A 12,116-nucleotide genomic window follows, 5' to 3' on the forward strand; every position below is an offset into this window, starting at 1 on the left:
CAACTGTATAATTAAAAGACAATAGGTAACAGTGTTTCTTCCAGACTTTTTTCTCCGGGGGGGCACTTGAAATCTTCGGGGGGGGGGGGCGGTAAACTTTCTTCGGGGGGGCGGACACTGTTAAAAGTATATATTTTCTATATAAATTTTATAAATTTCATTTCGTTCGGGGGGGGGGGCGGTAAAAAATTTTCGGGGGGGGGGGGGGGGTTCGCCCCCCCCCCCCCCCCCCCCCCCCGAAGAGATGCTTGGAAGAAACTCTGATAGGTAAACATAGTTACTATTTAGTCTGCAGTGATTATAGCTTATATAACATATATGTACTCGTTTGTGGCTTATATTTAAATTATAAGACTACGTAGGCCGACACCTACGCACACACACGCACACACACACAAACATAGCCTATATTATATATATATATATATATATATATATATATATATATATATATATATATATATATATATATATATATATATATATATATATATGTATATATATATATATATATATATATATATATATATATATATATATATATATATATATATATATATATATATATATATATATATATATATATGTATATATATATACACTTTGTTTTTTTGGGGGGTAATTTTTGTCATGCAAACATCGATAGAGAATTGGAAAACTTATTACTCGCATGTTATTAGAACTGCAGAAGCTACCCAAAAAGTATAAATCATAAATTATATAAAATTCACTTTTGCAATTAATTTTTACAATTCCATTATAAAACATAACTTAATTTATAACGAAATGTCTATTTAAACGAATGCTATAATGTGTGATTTTTTAATTTTTTTAAAAATAATATACACATCATTTTAAAATGAGTACTTTAAAAAGTTACCTCACCTGTACATATACCAAATAACGTTGTCTTTGCTTACTTTTTCACAAACATGTTTATATAAGAAATTACGGCATCTTAACAAATCTGACGACCCTACGGGGTTTTTCCGACGGGAATGTGTTGTTGTTTTTTTTTTACCCTCCAGGGTCGGTCTACGACTTCACAACATATCAAGGGGGTCGTTCGGCAAAAGTGTTTTTTCGTAAAATAGCTCATATAAGGCGCCGGTCAGTTGAGGTCAGTTTTGACCCTGTCTTCTTGGACTTTGCGGCCAACCGGCACCGGTCCCTGTGTTCTATTGCCCCAAGACAGGAGCATGCTTAATTTGAAGCGTCTGCGGCGCAAGAAAGTGCTCCATCGGGCACACGACCACTTTGCTTTATATATACATACGAGCCGACCAGAGGTATAAGTATAGAATTTGAGTTAGAGTGAGGATTCTAACTTGGGGGTGGGGGGGGGGGGGTAATTGACAGGAGGTAATTGATAGGTAATTTCTCTGGGGGGATATCTGGGGGTAATTGATGTGGGGGGGGGGGGGGGGGTAATGTCCTGTAGCCGTGTGTATGATTAATAGTTGGTTTTTTTTTGGCTCATTTTTTCGTCAATTTTCCAGTTCCTGGGTGATAGGGTTAGGGTTTGGGTTCCTGGGTGATACTGTTCTCTTAACTTCCGCTGTCTTCATCCTCAAGCGGACAGCGAAATTTGGGGCACTTCTAACAGATCAATTTTCTAAATATTAGTCAAAGTATCCAATACCTATTATAGCAAACCATGCTTTTCTTTATAGTAACTTAGATAGTAGTGTATTATTATATATTTAAAGAAAATAATTCATTTTCTTCTTTTTAGTGCATTATTACACGCTTTTTTTGACGATTTTTACCTCCCCCCCCCCTCCCCTCTGTCACACGTCGTCACAAAAAGCCAGACCCCCCCCCCCCCCTAAAATGACATCACACAATCCCCCTCAAAATTGCAGTTGGAATTTTTTTAAACAGCTATATTTTTTTCCAAAATCTTGTCTGAACTCTGTCAAAATAGAGTATTTTAATCAATTGTTATTACAATTTATTAAAACAGTTATCTAAAATGCGAAATAACGTCTAAAATTCGTTTTTTAACATTGCTTTTTTATAACGCAAAAGTGTGACGTCGCACCATCTGAACCCCCCCCCCCCTCCCCTTCATCACACACCGTCACAAAATTACGGACTCCCCCCTACGAGTGTGACGTCATTTATAGACGACCCCTAAGCTTGTTATTAAAACGGTTTTTAGTTCATTTTTTGTTGTCGTTGATTTTTTTTTTTTTTTACTGTCACGGGATATAACCAAGTTGAAAGTTTTGTTGAAAATATTAATTGAGTGGCTTCCCTTAGCAAAGAAATTGCGAATTGCCATGTTGCTAAATGGATAGAAATTTTAGAAAATGTTGATGAAAATTCGACTCACTGACCAATTTTCATGACAATATGTAGAAAATAATTTTTTCAATGTAAAAAACCTGCTAAAATTGAGTTTTTAGAAGTCTTTAAATGTATGACGTCACAGTATCTTATATCCTCCTAACCAGGGGCGTAGCGAGGGGGGGGGGGGGGGGGCGGGGGGTGCGGACCGCACCGGGTGACACCATTTAGGGGGGTGACACCAAGGCAAAAAATAGCAAAATATATAGAGAAAAACTCGAGGGGGGGTGCAAATCGAAAGTTTGAGGGGGGGGAGGTGCAAATCGAAAACTCGAGGGGGGGGGGTGCAAATCAAAAGTTTGAGGGGGGGGATGCAAATCGAAAATTTGAAAGTTTGTCCCTGGGAAGGGTCTCTATGCCTCAGGGGGGGTGACACCATTAAGTGCCGCACCGGGTGACACCCGACCTCGCTACGCCACTGCTCCTAACACATCGTTACAAAAAAAATCTTCCACTCCCCTCCCCTCACTTAGGAGTAAGACTTAGGTTTGGATAACCCCCTACTTATAAACGTTCTTAAATATGTTTGTTTAGTTCTGGACTTTAGTAACAATGTAATTCTACCCTACCACTGCTTCAAGTTTACAATAGGGGATTGAACGCACGACTGCTGACCCTAATGTCCTGAGCTTTAATCCCAGGTTCATATCCAAGAATACCAGACACAGATGGGTACCTAGATCAATCTCAAATTTTAAAACTATTAAAGGAAGCTAGGCATAAATCTAGAGATGTTCAGAATGTCTCATTTGCTGAGAACAACTAACTATGTGCTCTACCTGATATTCCCTATGCTCACCAGGCCCTAATGGGCAACTAAGATATTAACCTAATGAGTTTTAATCCAAATAACTAGATCTAGATACCCTGTAACTAAAAAAAAAGTATTAATATCCAAAACCTCATTTCTAATGACAATAACGTAAAGTATCTTCCATACATTTCTTAGTAGTGTAGTGGGTAAGTGTAATAGATTGAGATAATTGTGAGGTCAAGGGAACTCACTCTTCTGTATTAGTATTATATTTATATTGTTATCTTGAGTGATGTCCCTTGGGCATTGTACTTTCTTCCTCTTCCGGTCTACCATTAAAGACATCTACATGTTGATGGCTTCTGTCTCCGTTGTGTAATTCTTAATCTATCACATTTTGGCGACGAGGATAAAAATCTACTAGAAAGAGCACCTAATTACGCAAAAAGAGGTTTGCTAGAGCTTATTAGCTAAATATTTCTAGAATAATGGCGCGGTATGGCCAAATAAAAGAATTTGATTCGAATGATGAAATCATTCAAGATTACCTAGATAGTAGATAGGTTAAGCTTTTACCTTGAAGCAAACAACGTGACGATAGAAGCCAAAAAGAGAGCTGTTTTGTTAACAGTCATAGGGCCTCAACAATTTAGGCTACTAAAGGACTTATGCGCACCAGCTAGTCTAACTACCAAGAGCTTTAACGAGCTGAGCAAATTGCTAACAGACCACCATGCGCCTACCCCATCAAAGTTTCTATGTCGAGCTAGATTTGACAGTAGGACTCGTCAACCAAACGAGTCAATATCAGAATATGTTGCTGCTTTACGTCATCTAAGTAGATTTTGTGAATTTGGCGATACGCTGTCTGACAGACTATGTGAAAAGTTTGTGACAGGTGTAAACAGCCCTGATATTCAAAGAAAGTTGCTGCTCGAGTCAGATCTCACATTAGAAAAAGCAATACAACTTGCAACTTCATTCCAGCAGTCATCAGATGCGGCGAAATCTCTTACGCCTTCAGGGATCCATGCAGTAAACAGCAGGTTAGTCAATAAACACCAACCCCATCAGAGCATTTCAACTTATGCTAAACAGCCTGCACGTTTAAAGCCTAGATCTAAATCTAGTGATAATTATCAAAAATGTCATCGATGCAAAGGTCCCCATGCATCTCATCGGTGCAAGTTCAAGTCTGCAACTTGTTATAAGTGCAGTAAGCAAGGTCACATTGCCAAGGCCTGCTTTGCAAAGTCTTCGTCTGTTGCTAAATCTAGCCAGTCAAGACAGTACCGCAACCAAAGGCAGCACTATGTTAACTCTCACCAAGACTACCTAACCCAACCAATGAACCACTCTACCAGTGAAAATGCTCAAATTGATTTGCAGCCGGATTTCAGCCTGTTCTCTGTAAAATCAATAAGTCATGCTCCCATCAATGTACTAGTTAATATCAACGGTAAGAGCATCAGCTTCCAACTTGACACTGGAGCATCTCTAACAGTCATAACAAAGAAAGATTTTGACGCTGTCACAGGAGGATCAGTGCCTCTACAGCCATGTCACAAGTGTCTAACAACATACACTGGTGACAATGTTCCGGTAATAGGAGAGTGTATGGTTCATGTAAGTTATAATGGTCAAAGTGTTAAACTTCCTCTTCTTGTGGTTGAAGGAAATGGACCACCATTACTAGGTAGGAACTGGTTAAGTAATCTTAAGTTAAATTGGGAGAGTATTTGTTCATTGAACAATGGAAAAGAATCTAGTCTTACTTCACTAGATAAAGTAATATCTGAAAATAGAAGTGTTTTTGGCAATTCAGGTTTACTAAATGATAGAACAGTGAAGTTAAGCATTAAAGACACAAATCCAAGATACTGCAAAGCTAGAGTTCCACCTTATGCAATGAGGAACAAAATTGAAAATGAGCTAAGTAGATTGGAATCTAATGGCATTATAAAGAAGGTAGACTATTCCGATTGGGCGTCGCCCATTGTGCCAGTGTTAAAGAGGGATGGTTCTATAAGAATTTGTGGAGATTATAAAACTACACTGAATAAGCAAATAGAGCTAAATAGGTACCCTATTCCTAACATTGAGGAAATTTCTTTGAATTTGGCAGGAGGAGACAAATTCACTGAATTAGACTTTAGTCATGCTTACACTCAACTAGAACTGCATCCAGATTCAAAAGTCTATACGACAATAAACACACATAAAGGACTCTACCAATATGAAAGACTATGTTTTGGCATATCATCTAGCCCTGGAATTTTCCAAGCTGTCATGGACAGTATTTTTAAGGACATTCCAAATGTTTGTGTGTACTTTGACAATGTGTACATAACTGGTAAGAATGACACTGAACATCTTAAAACACTTGATAAAGTCTTGAAAATTGTTGGTGAAAAAGGTTTAAAGATAAACAAAGATAAATGTCAATTCATGCTGACAGAAATTAGTTTTCTTGGTTATATATTAAGCAAGCAAGGTATCAGACCTCAACCTGAGAAAACAAAAGCCATTAAAGAAGCACCCAAACCTGAAGACACCCAACAACTAAGAGCTTTTTTGGGCTTGATAAATTACTATGCAAAGTTCATAGGAAATCTGTCTGGTAAACTATCACCACTGTACAAGCTGCTACAGAAAAATGCAACTTGGCACTGGGGTAAACAACAAGAAGCTGCTTTTAATACAGCAAAAGAGGCTTTGTCTGCTGACACCTTGCTAACTCACTATGACCCAGGGAAAAGACTTATATTAACATGTGATGCTTCACCAGATGGTGTAGGAGCAGTCTTGTCCCACATGGATGAGAAGGGTGACAGACCCATTGCTTTTGCCAGTAGATCTTTGAACCAGGCTGAGAAAAATTATTCTCAGTTAGATAGGGAAGGCTTAGGCATCATTTTTGGTGTTAAGAAATTTCATAAGTTTCTGTTTGGTAGGAAGTTCACCATCTTTACAGATCATAAACCATTGCTAGGTTTATTTGGAGAAAACAAAACCCTACCTGAGCATGCCTCACCAAGAATTCAAAGATGGGCTATCACACTAACTGCATACAATTATGAATTGAGATACAAACCTGGATCTGAGAATAGTGCAGATAGTCTTAGTAGATTACCTTTAAAAAACCAAAGCCTGAGCTATGTACCAGAAGATGTATTTGTTCTCTTCACTATCATGGATAACTCCAATATAAATGTGAATGATATTAAAAGAGAAACACAAAAAGATGAGTGCTTAATAAAAGTATATGAGTACTGTAAGAATGGTTGGCCTGAAGAGTCTGTGAATGATGACTTAAGGCCATATTAAATAAGAAATAAAAACCTTTGTGAAGATAATATAAAAGATGGAGAAGATGCAGTCCATTATCAGTCAGAGTTACCTAAACAAAGTATTTGTAACTTAATAAATGATTATGGTGATATGGCAATTTCAAATGTTTTAAAGAGAATACATTAGTAAGAAGGAATGTGATCATCAAACAACTTTGCTAACATCATTAGCACTTACAGAAACTAAAAGGGTAACATCAAAAGAAAAGAAAAAAGATTTTTGCCATTTAATACACCCATTTCAAATACTGGATCACAGTTGCAAAGTGATATGGTCCAGAATATTACTCATAAACAGTATTTTTGGTTACCAAAAAGCACTATCAGATTACCTGAGGAAATTGATCAATCAAAGAAATCTATGTCAGTCAAGGATCTGAATAACAGCATAATACTTCCAGATGCCAATTCAAAAATAGTTCCATTAAATCATGACAAATCATCCATTGAAAGAGAATTTGGTGTTAATAAGAATGTGTATCTAAGAAGTTATGGGAGAAAGGAAAAATGGATACCAGGTCAAATTGTTCAATGTACAGGACCTGTGCCTTATAAAGTTAAAAATAACTTGTGCAGATAATAAGTGTGAATCTATCAATCCCACCAAATCTGATCAGTTCACACCAACTCAGTTTGTTCCACAACCAAGTTCTGTTGATATGAGTGAACCAAGTTGTCTGGAGTCAGAAAATGTAAATTCTGGAGTTAATGATTTAAATCCTAGACCTCCTGAGATAGAGAATCCAAATGGTCAGAATATTGAGTCACCAAATCAAAAGCCACTGAGAAGGTCAAGCAGGACAATCAAAGTCCCAAATAAGTTAGACCTATGATTCTAAAGGTCAAAAGGACTTTGACATCATTGTTTTGTATCTTGATTATGTTGTAGCATATTGTGCATTGTTTGTAAGGATGTAATCTACCATAGTGTTCATGTTACAATATAATTGGTGATTTTAGGATACTATCAATTGTTCTATTGAGAGATGTGTTATTGTGTTCTAAGGGTAAAGGGATGTAATAGATTGAGATAATTGTGAGGTCAAGGGAACTCACTCTTCTGTATTAGTATTATATTTATATTGTTATCTTGAGTGATGTCCCTTGGGCATTGTACTTTCTTCCTCTTCCGGTCTACCATTAAAGACATCTACATGTTGATGGCTTCTGTCTCCGTTGTGTAATTCTTAATCTATCACAGTAAGCAAAAATGGCCAGGCAGTTTTTCATTGATTGCTAAGGCTGGTCAATAATGTTGCTTGTCTGGATGCTTGCGAGTGAGACCTTATTCAGCATGTAGACCCTATGCCTAACATTTGTATTATTTTAATGTTTGTTACCACCTCACTGACGCTGTCTGACAAAATTACTTTCAAGTGCTGTGCATTTTTCAAAAGGCGTCAATCATAGAGTCATGTGTCAGAACTAAAGTGTATGCTCGAATATTTAAACATTTGCTTTTATAGTAAAAAAAAATCCGATAATTTAGCTTTAAAGGGAAATTTACTATGATTTAAAAAGGAAATTTGGGGGCCTAATGTTTTAAAAATAGTATGTTTGAAGATTAGGATATATATATATATATATATATATATATATATATATATATATATATATATATATATATATATATATATATATATATATATATATATATATCAGGGGCCCCCAAAAATTTGAAGCCTGGGGCCCTGCCCCAGCTTAATCCGCCCCTGGGTATAAGCTATAAATAAATTCTACAAACGTTTTGGGTCCAGAACAAGATTTTGAAAAGCGGTTTGCAGTCATTCGGATGCATGATTCAGTCATTCTCCTTTTTGCAGAATTAAAGGTTGCCATATTCTTTCACTGAGTTCATTTGGTCACTAGCTCTTCAAACATTTTCTCCAGATATTGTTATGTGAAACAAAATTATGTGTAGGGAAAGTTACCTTGAACCGAGAACAACTTGCAGGGTTTTCAAAACACACTGTAGGCCTAAATCATAGGGGAAATGAATTTATTAATAAAATATACAAATGTAAAAATAAAAATAATCATAAAACTATAATGATATATTGTATGAATATAAGATTAGGAGAATCCCTGAGTAGAATTTTATTCATTAATTTGAGGAGGTAAAAATCTTTTGAACTAGTATCTGGGGAACCTCTAATGAGTCTAATGACAAACTTATCTACTTACCTAAATAAGATGTTCAAACAAAAAAATGTAAGCCTACTAATTAATATTTAAATTAAAATGGTTTAATGGATATTGAAATACTCACTACTTGATGTCCTTACATCTATTCCTTGTAAACAAAATTAAGTCTATAGTTGTTATACTCAGCTGTAGAACATCACACACATGTGTCTAGTTTGTTGTGTAATCTTTCAATGTCTTTCATCCTTGTTAAGCTTTAGGCAATGGAAACTTGTAACACGTGCAGACCTACTTCACCCGGGGATTACTTATTTCCGAAATCGTTCTATCTGATAAATCTGTTTTGGACTCGATCACAGAGTGAGAGTGTAAATCGTGCTGTGTAATATCTTACTACACACGTAACACACAGCCTACTCTTGTGGTGTGTGCTGTGTAATATCTTACTACACACGTAACACACAGCCTACTCTTGTGGTGTGTGCTGTGTAATATCTTACTACACACGTAACACACAGCCTACTCTTGTGGTGTGTGCTGTGTAATATCTTACTACACACGTAACACACAGCCTACTCTTGTGGTGTGTGCTGTGTAATATCTTACTACACACGTAACACACAGCCTACTCTTGTGGTGTGTGCTGTGTAATATCTTACTACACACGTAACACACAGCCTACTCTTGTGGTGTGTGCTGTGTAATATCTTACTACACACGTAACACACAGCCTACTCTTGTGGTGTGTGCTGTGTAATATCTTACTACACACGTAACACACAGCCTACTCTTGTGGTGTGTGCTGTGTAATATCTTACTACACACGTAACACACAGCCTACTCTTGTGGTGTGTGCTGTGTAATATCTTACTACACACGTAACACACAGCCTACTCTTGTGGTGTGTGCTGTGTAATATCTTACTACACACGTAACACACAGCCTACTCTTGTGGTGTGTGCTGTGTAATATCTTACTACATACGTAACACACAGCCTACTCTTGTCGTGTGCTGTAGATTTGTAGTAGACTAAATCTATGAGTGTAATAGATTGAGTTAATTGTGAGGTCAAGGGAACTCACTCTCTGTATTAGTATTATATTTATATTGTTATCTTGAGTGATGTCCCTTACATGTTGTTATCTATAAATAGTTCTCTCTCGCCATCTCTCTTCCTCTCTTTGCAACATGGCGTCTGTACATAATAAAGACTGTTAACAACCAACGCGGCTTCTCGTCAGTCATTACAATCCACTTCATTTGGCGACGAAGGATAAACATCTACTAGAAAGAGCACCTACTTACGCAAAAAAGAGGTTTGCTAGAGCTTATTAGCTAATTATTTCTAGAATTATGGCGCTGTATGGCCAAATAAAAGAATTTGATGCGAATGATGAAATCATTCAAGATTACCTAGAGAGGTTAAGCTTTTACCTAGAAGCAAACAACGTGACGATAGAAGCCAAAAAGAGAGCTGTTTTGTTAACAGTCATAGGGCCTCAACAATTTAGGCTACTAAAAGACTTATGCGCACCAGCTAGTCTAACTACCAAGAGCTTTAACGAGCTGAGCAAATTGCTAACAGACCACCATGCGCCTACCCCATCAAAGTTTTTATGTAGAGCTAGATTTGACGGTAGGACTCGTCAACCAAACGAGTCAATATCAGAATATGTTGCTGCTTTACGTCATTTAAGTAGATTCTGTGAATTTGGAGAAACGCTGTCTGACAGACTATGTGAAAAGTTTGTGACAGGTGTAAACAGCCCTGATATTCAAAGAAAGTTGCTGCTCGAGTCAGATCTAAAATTGGAAAAAGCAATACAACTTGCAATGTCATTCCAGCAGTCATCAGATGCGGCGAGATCTTTAGCACCTTCAGAGATCCATGCAGTAAACAGCAGGTTAGTCAATAAACATCAACCCCAACAGAGCATTCCAACTTATGCTAAACAGCCTGCTCGTTCAAATCCTAGATCTAAATCTAGTAATAATTATCAAAAATGTCATCGATGCAAAGGTCCCCATGCATCTCATCGGTGCAAGTTCAAGTCTGCAACTTGTTATAAGTGCGGTAAGCAAGGTCACATTGCCAAGGCCTGCTTTGCAAAGTCTTCGTCTGTTGCTAAATCTAGCCAGTCAAGACAGTACCGCAACCAAAAGCAGCACTATGTTAACTCTCACCAAGACTACCTAACCCAACCAATGAACCACTCTACCTGTGAAAATTCTCAAACTGATTCGCAGCCGGATTTCAGCCTGTTCTCTGTGAAATCAATGAGTCATGCTCCCATCAATGTACAAGTTAATATCAACGGTAAGAGCATCAGCTTCCAACTTGACACTGGAGCATCTCTAACAGTCATAACAAAGAAAGATTTTGACGCTGTCACAGGAGGATCAGTGCCTCTACAGCCGTGTCACAAGTGTCTAACAACATACACTGGTGACAATGTTCCGGTAATAGGAGAGTGTATGGTTCATGTAAGTTATAATGGTCAAAGTGTTAAACTTCCTCTTCTTGTGGTTGAAGGAAATGGACCGCCATTACTAGGTAGGAACTGGTTAAGTGATCTTAAGTTAAATTGGGAGAGTATTTGTTCATTGAAGAATGTAAAAGAATCTAGTCTTACTTCACTAGATAAAGTTATATCTGAAAATAAATGTGTTTTTGGTAATTCAGGTTTACTAAATGATAGAACAGTGAAGTTAAGCATTAAAGATACAAATCCAAGATACTGCAAAGCTAGAGTTCCACCTTATGCAATGAGGAATAAAATTGAAAATGAGCTAAGTAGATTGGAATCTAATGGCATTATAAAGAAGGTAGACTATTCCGATTGGGCGACACCCATTGTGCCAGTGTTAAAGAAGGATGGTTCTATAAGAATTTGTGGAGATTATAAAACTACACTGAATAAGCAAATAGAGCTAAATAGGTACCCTATACCTAACATTGAGGAAATTTCTTTGAATTTGGCAGGAGGAGACAAATTCACTGAATTAGACTTTAGTCATGCTTACACTCAACTAGAACTGCATCCAGATTCAAAAGTCTATACGACAATAAACACACATAAAGGACTCTACCAATATGAAAGACTATGTTTTGGCATATCATCTAGCCCTGGAATTTTCCAAGCGGTCATGGACAGTATTTTTAAGGATATTCCAAATGTTTGTGTGTACTTTGACAATGTGTACATAACTGGTAAGAATGACACTGAACATCTTAAAACACTTGATAAAGTATTGAAAATTGTTGGTGAAAAAGGTTTAAAGATAAACAAAGATAAATGTCAATTCATGCTGACAGAAATTAGTTTTCTTGGTTATATATTGAGCAAACAAGGCATCAGACCTCAACCTGAGAAAACAAAAGCCATTAAAGAAGCACCCAAACCTGAAAATACCCAACAACTAAGAGCGTTTTTGGGCTTGATAAATTACTATGCAAAGTTCATAGGAAATCTGTCTGGTAAACTATCACCACTGTACAAGCTGCTACAGAAAA

The sequence above is a fragment of the Physella acuta genome, unplaced genomic scaffold (assembly GCF_028476545.2).
Source record: "Physella acuta isolate Inbredline_101_S28 unplaced genomic scaffold, ASM2847654v3 ptg000693l, whole genome shotgun sequence".
NCBI lineage: Eukaryota > Metazoa > Mollusca > Gastropoda > Physidae > Physella > Physella acuta.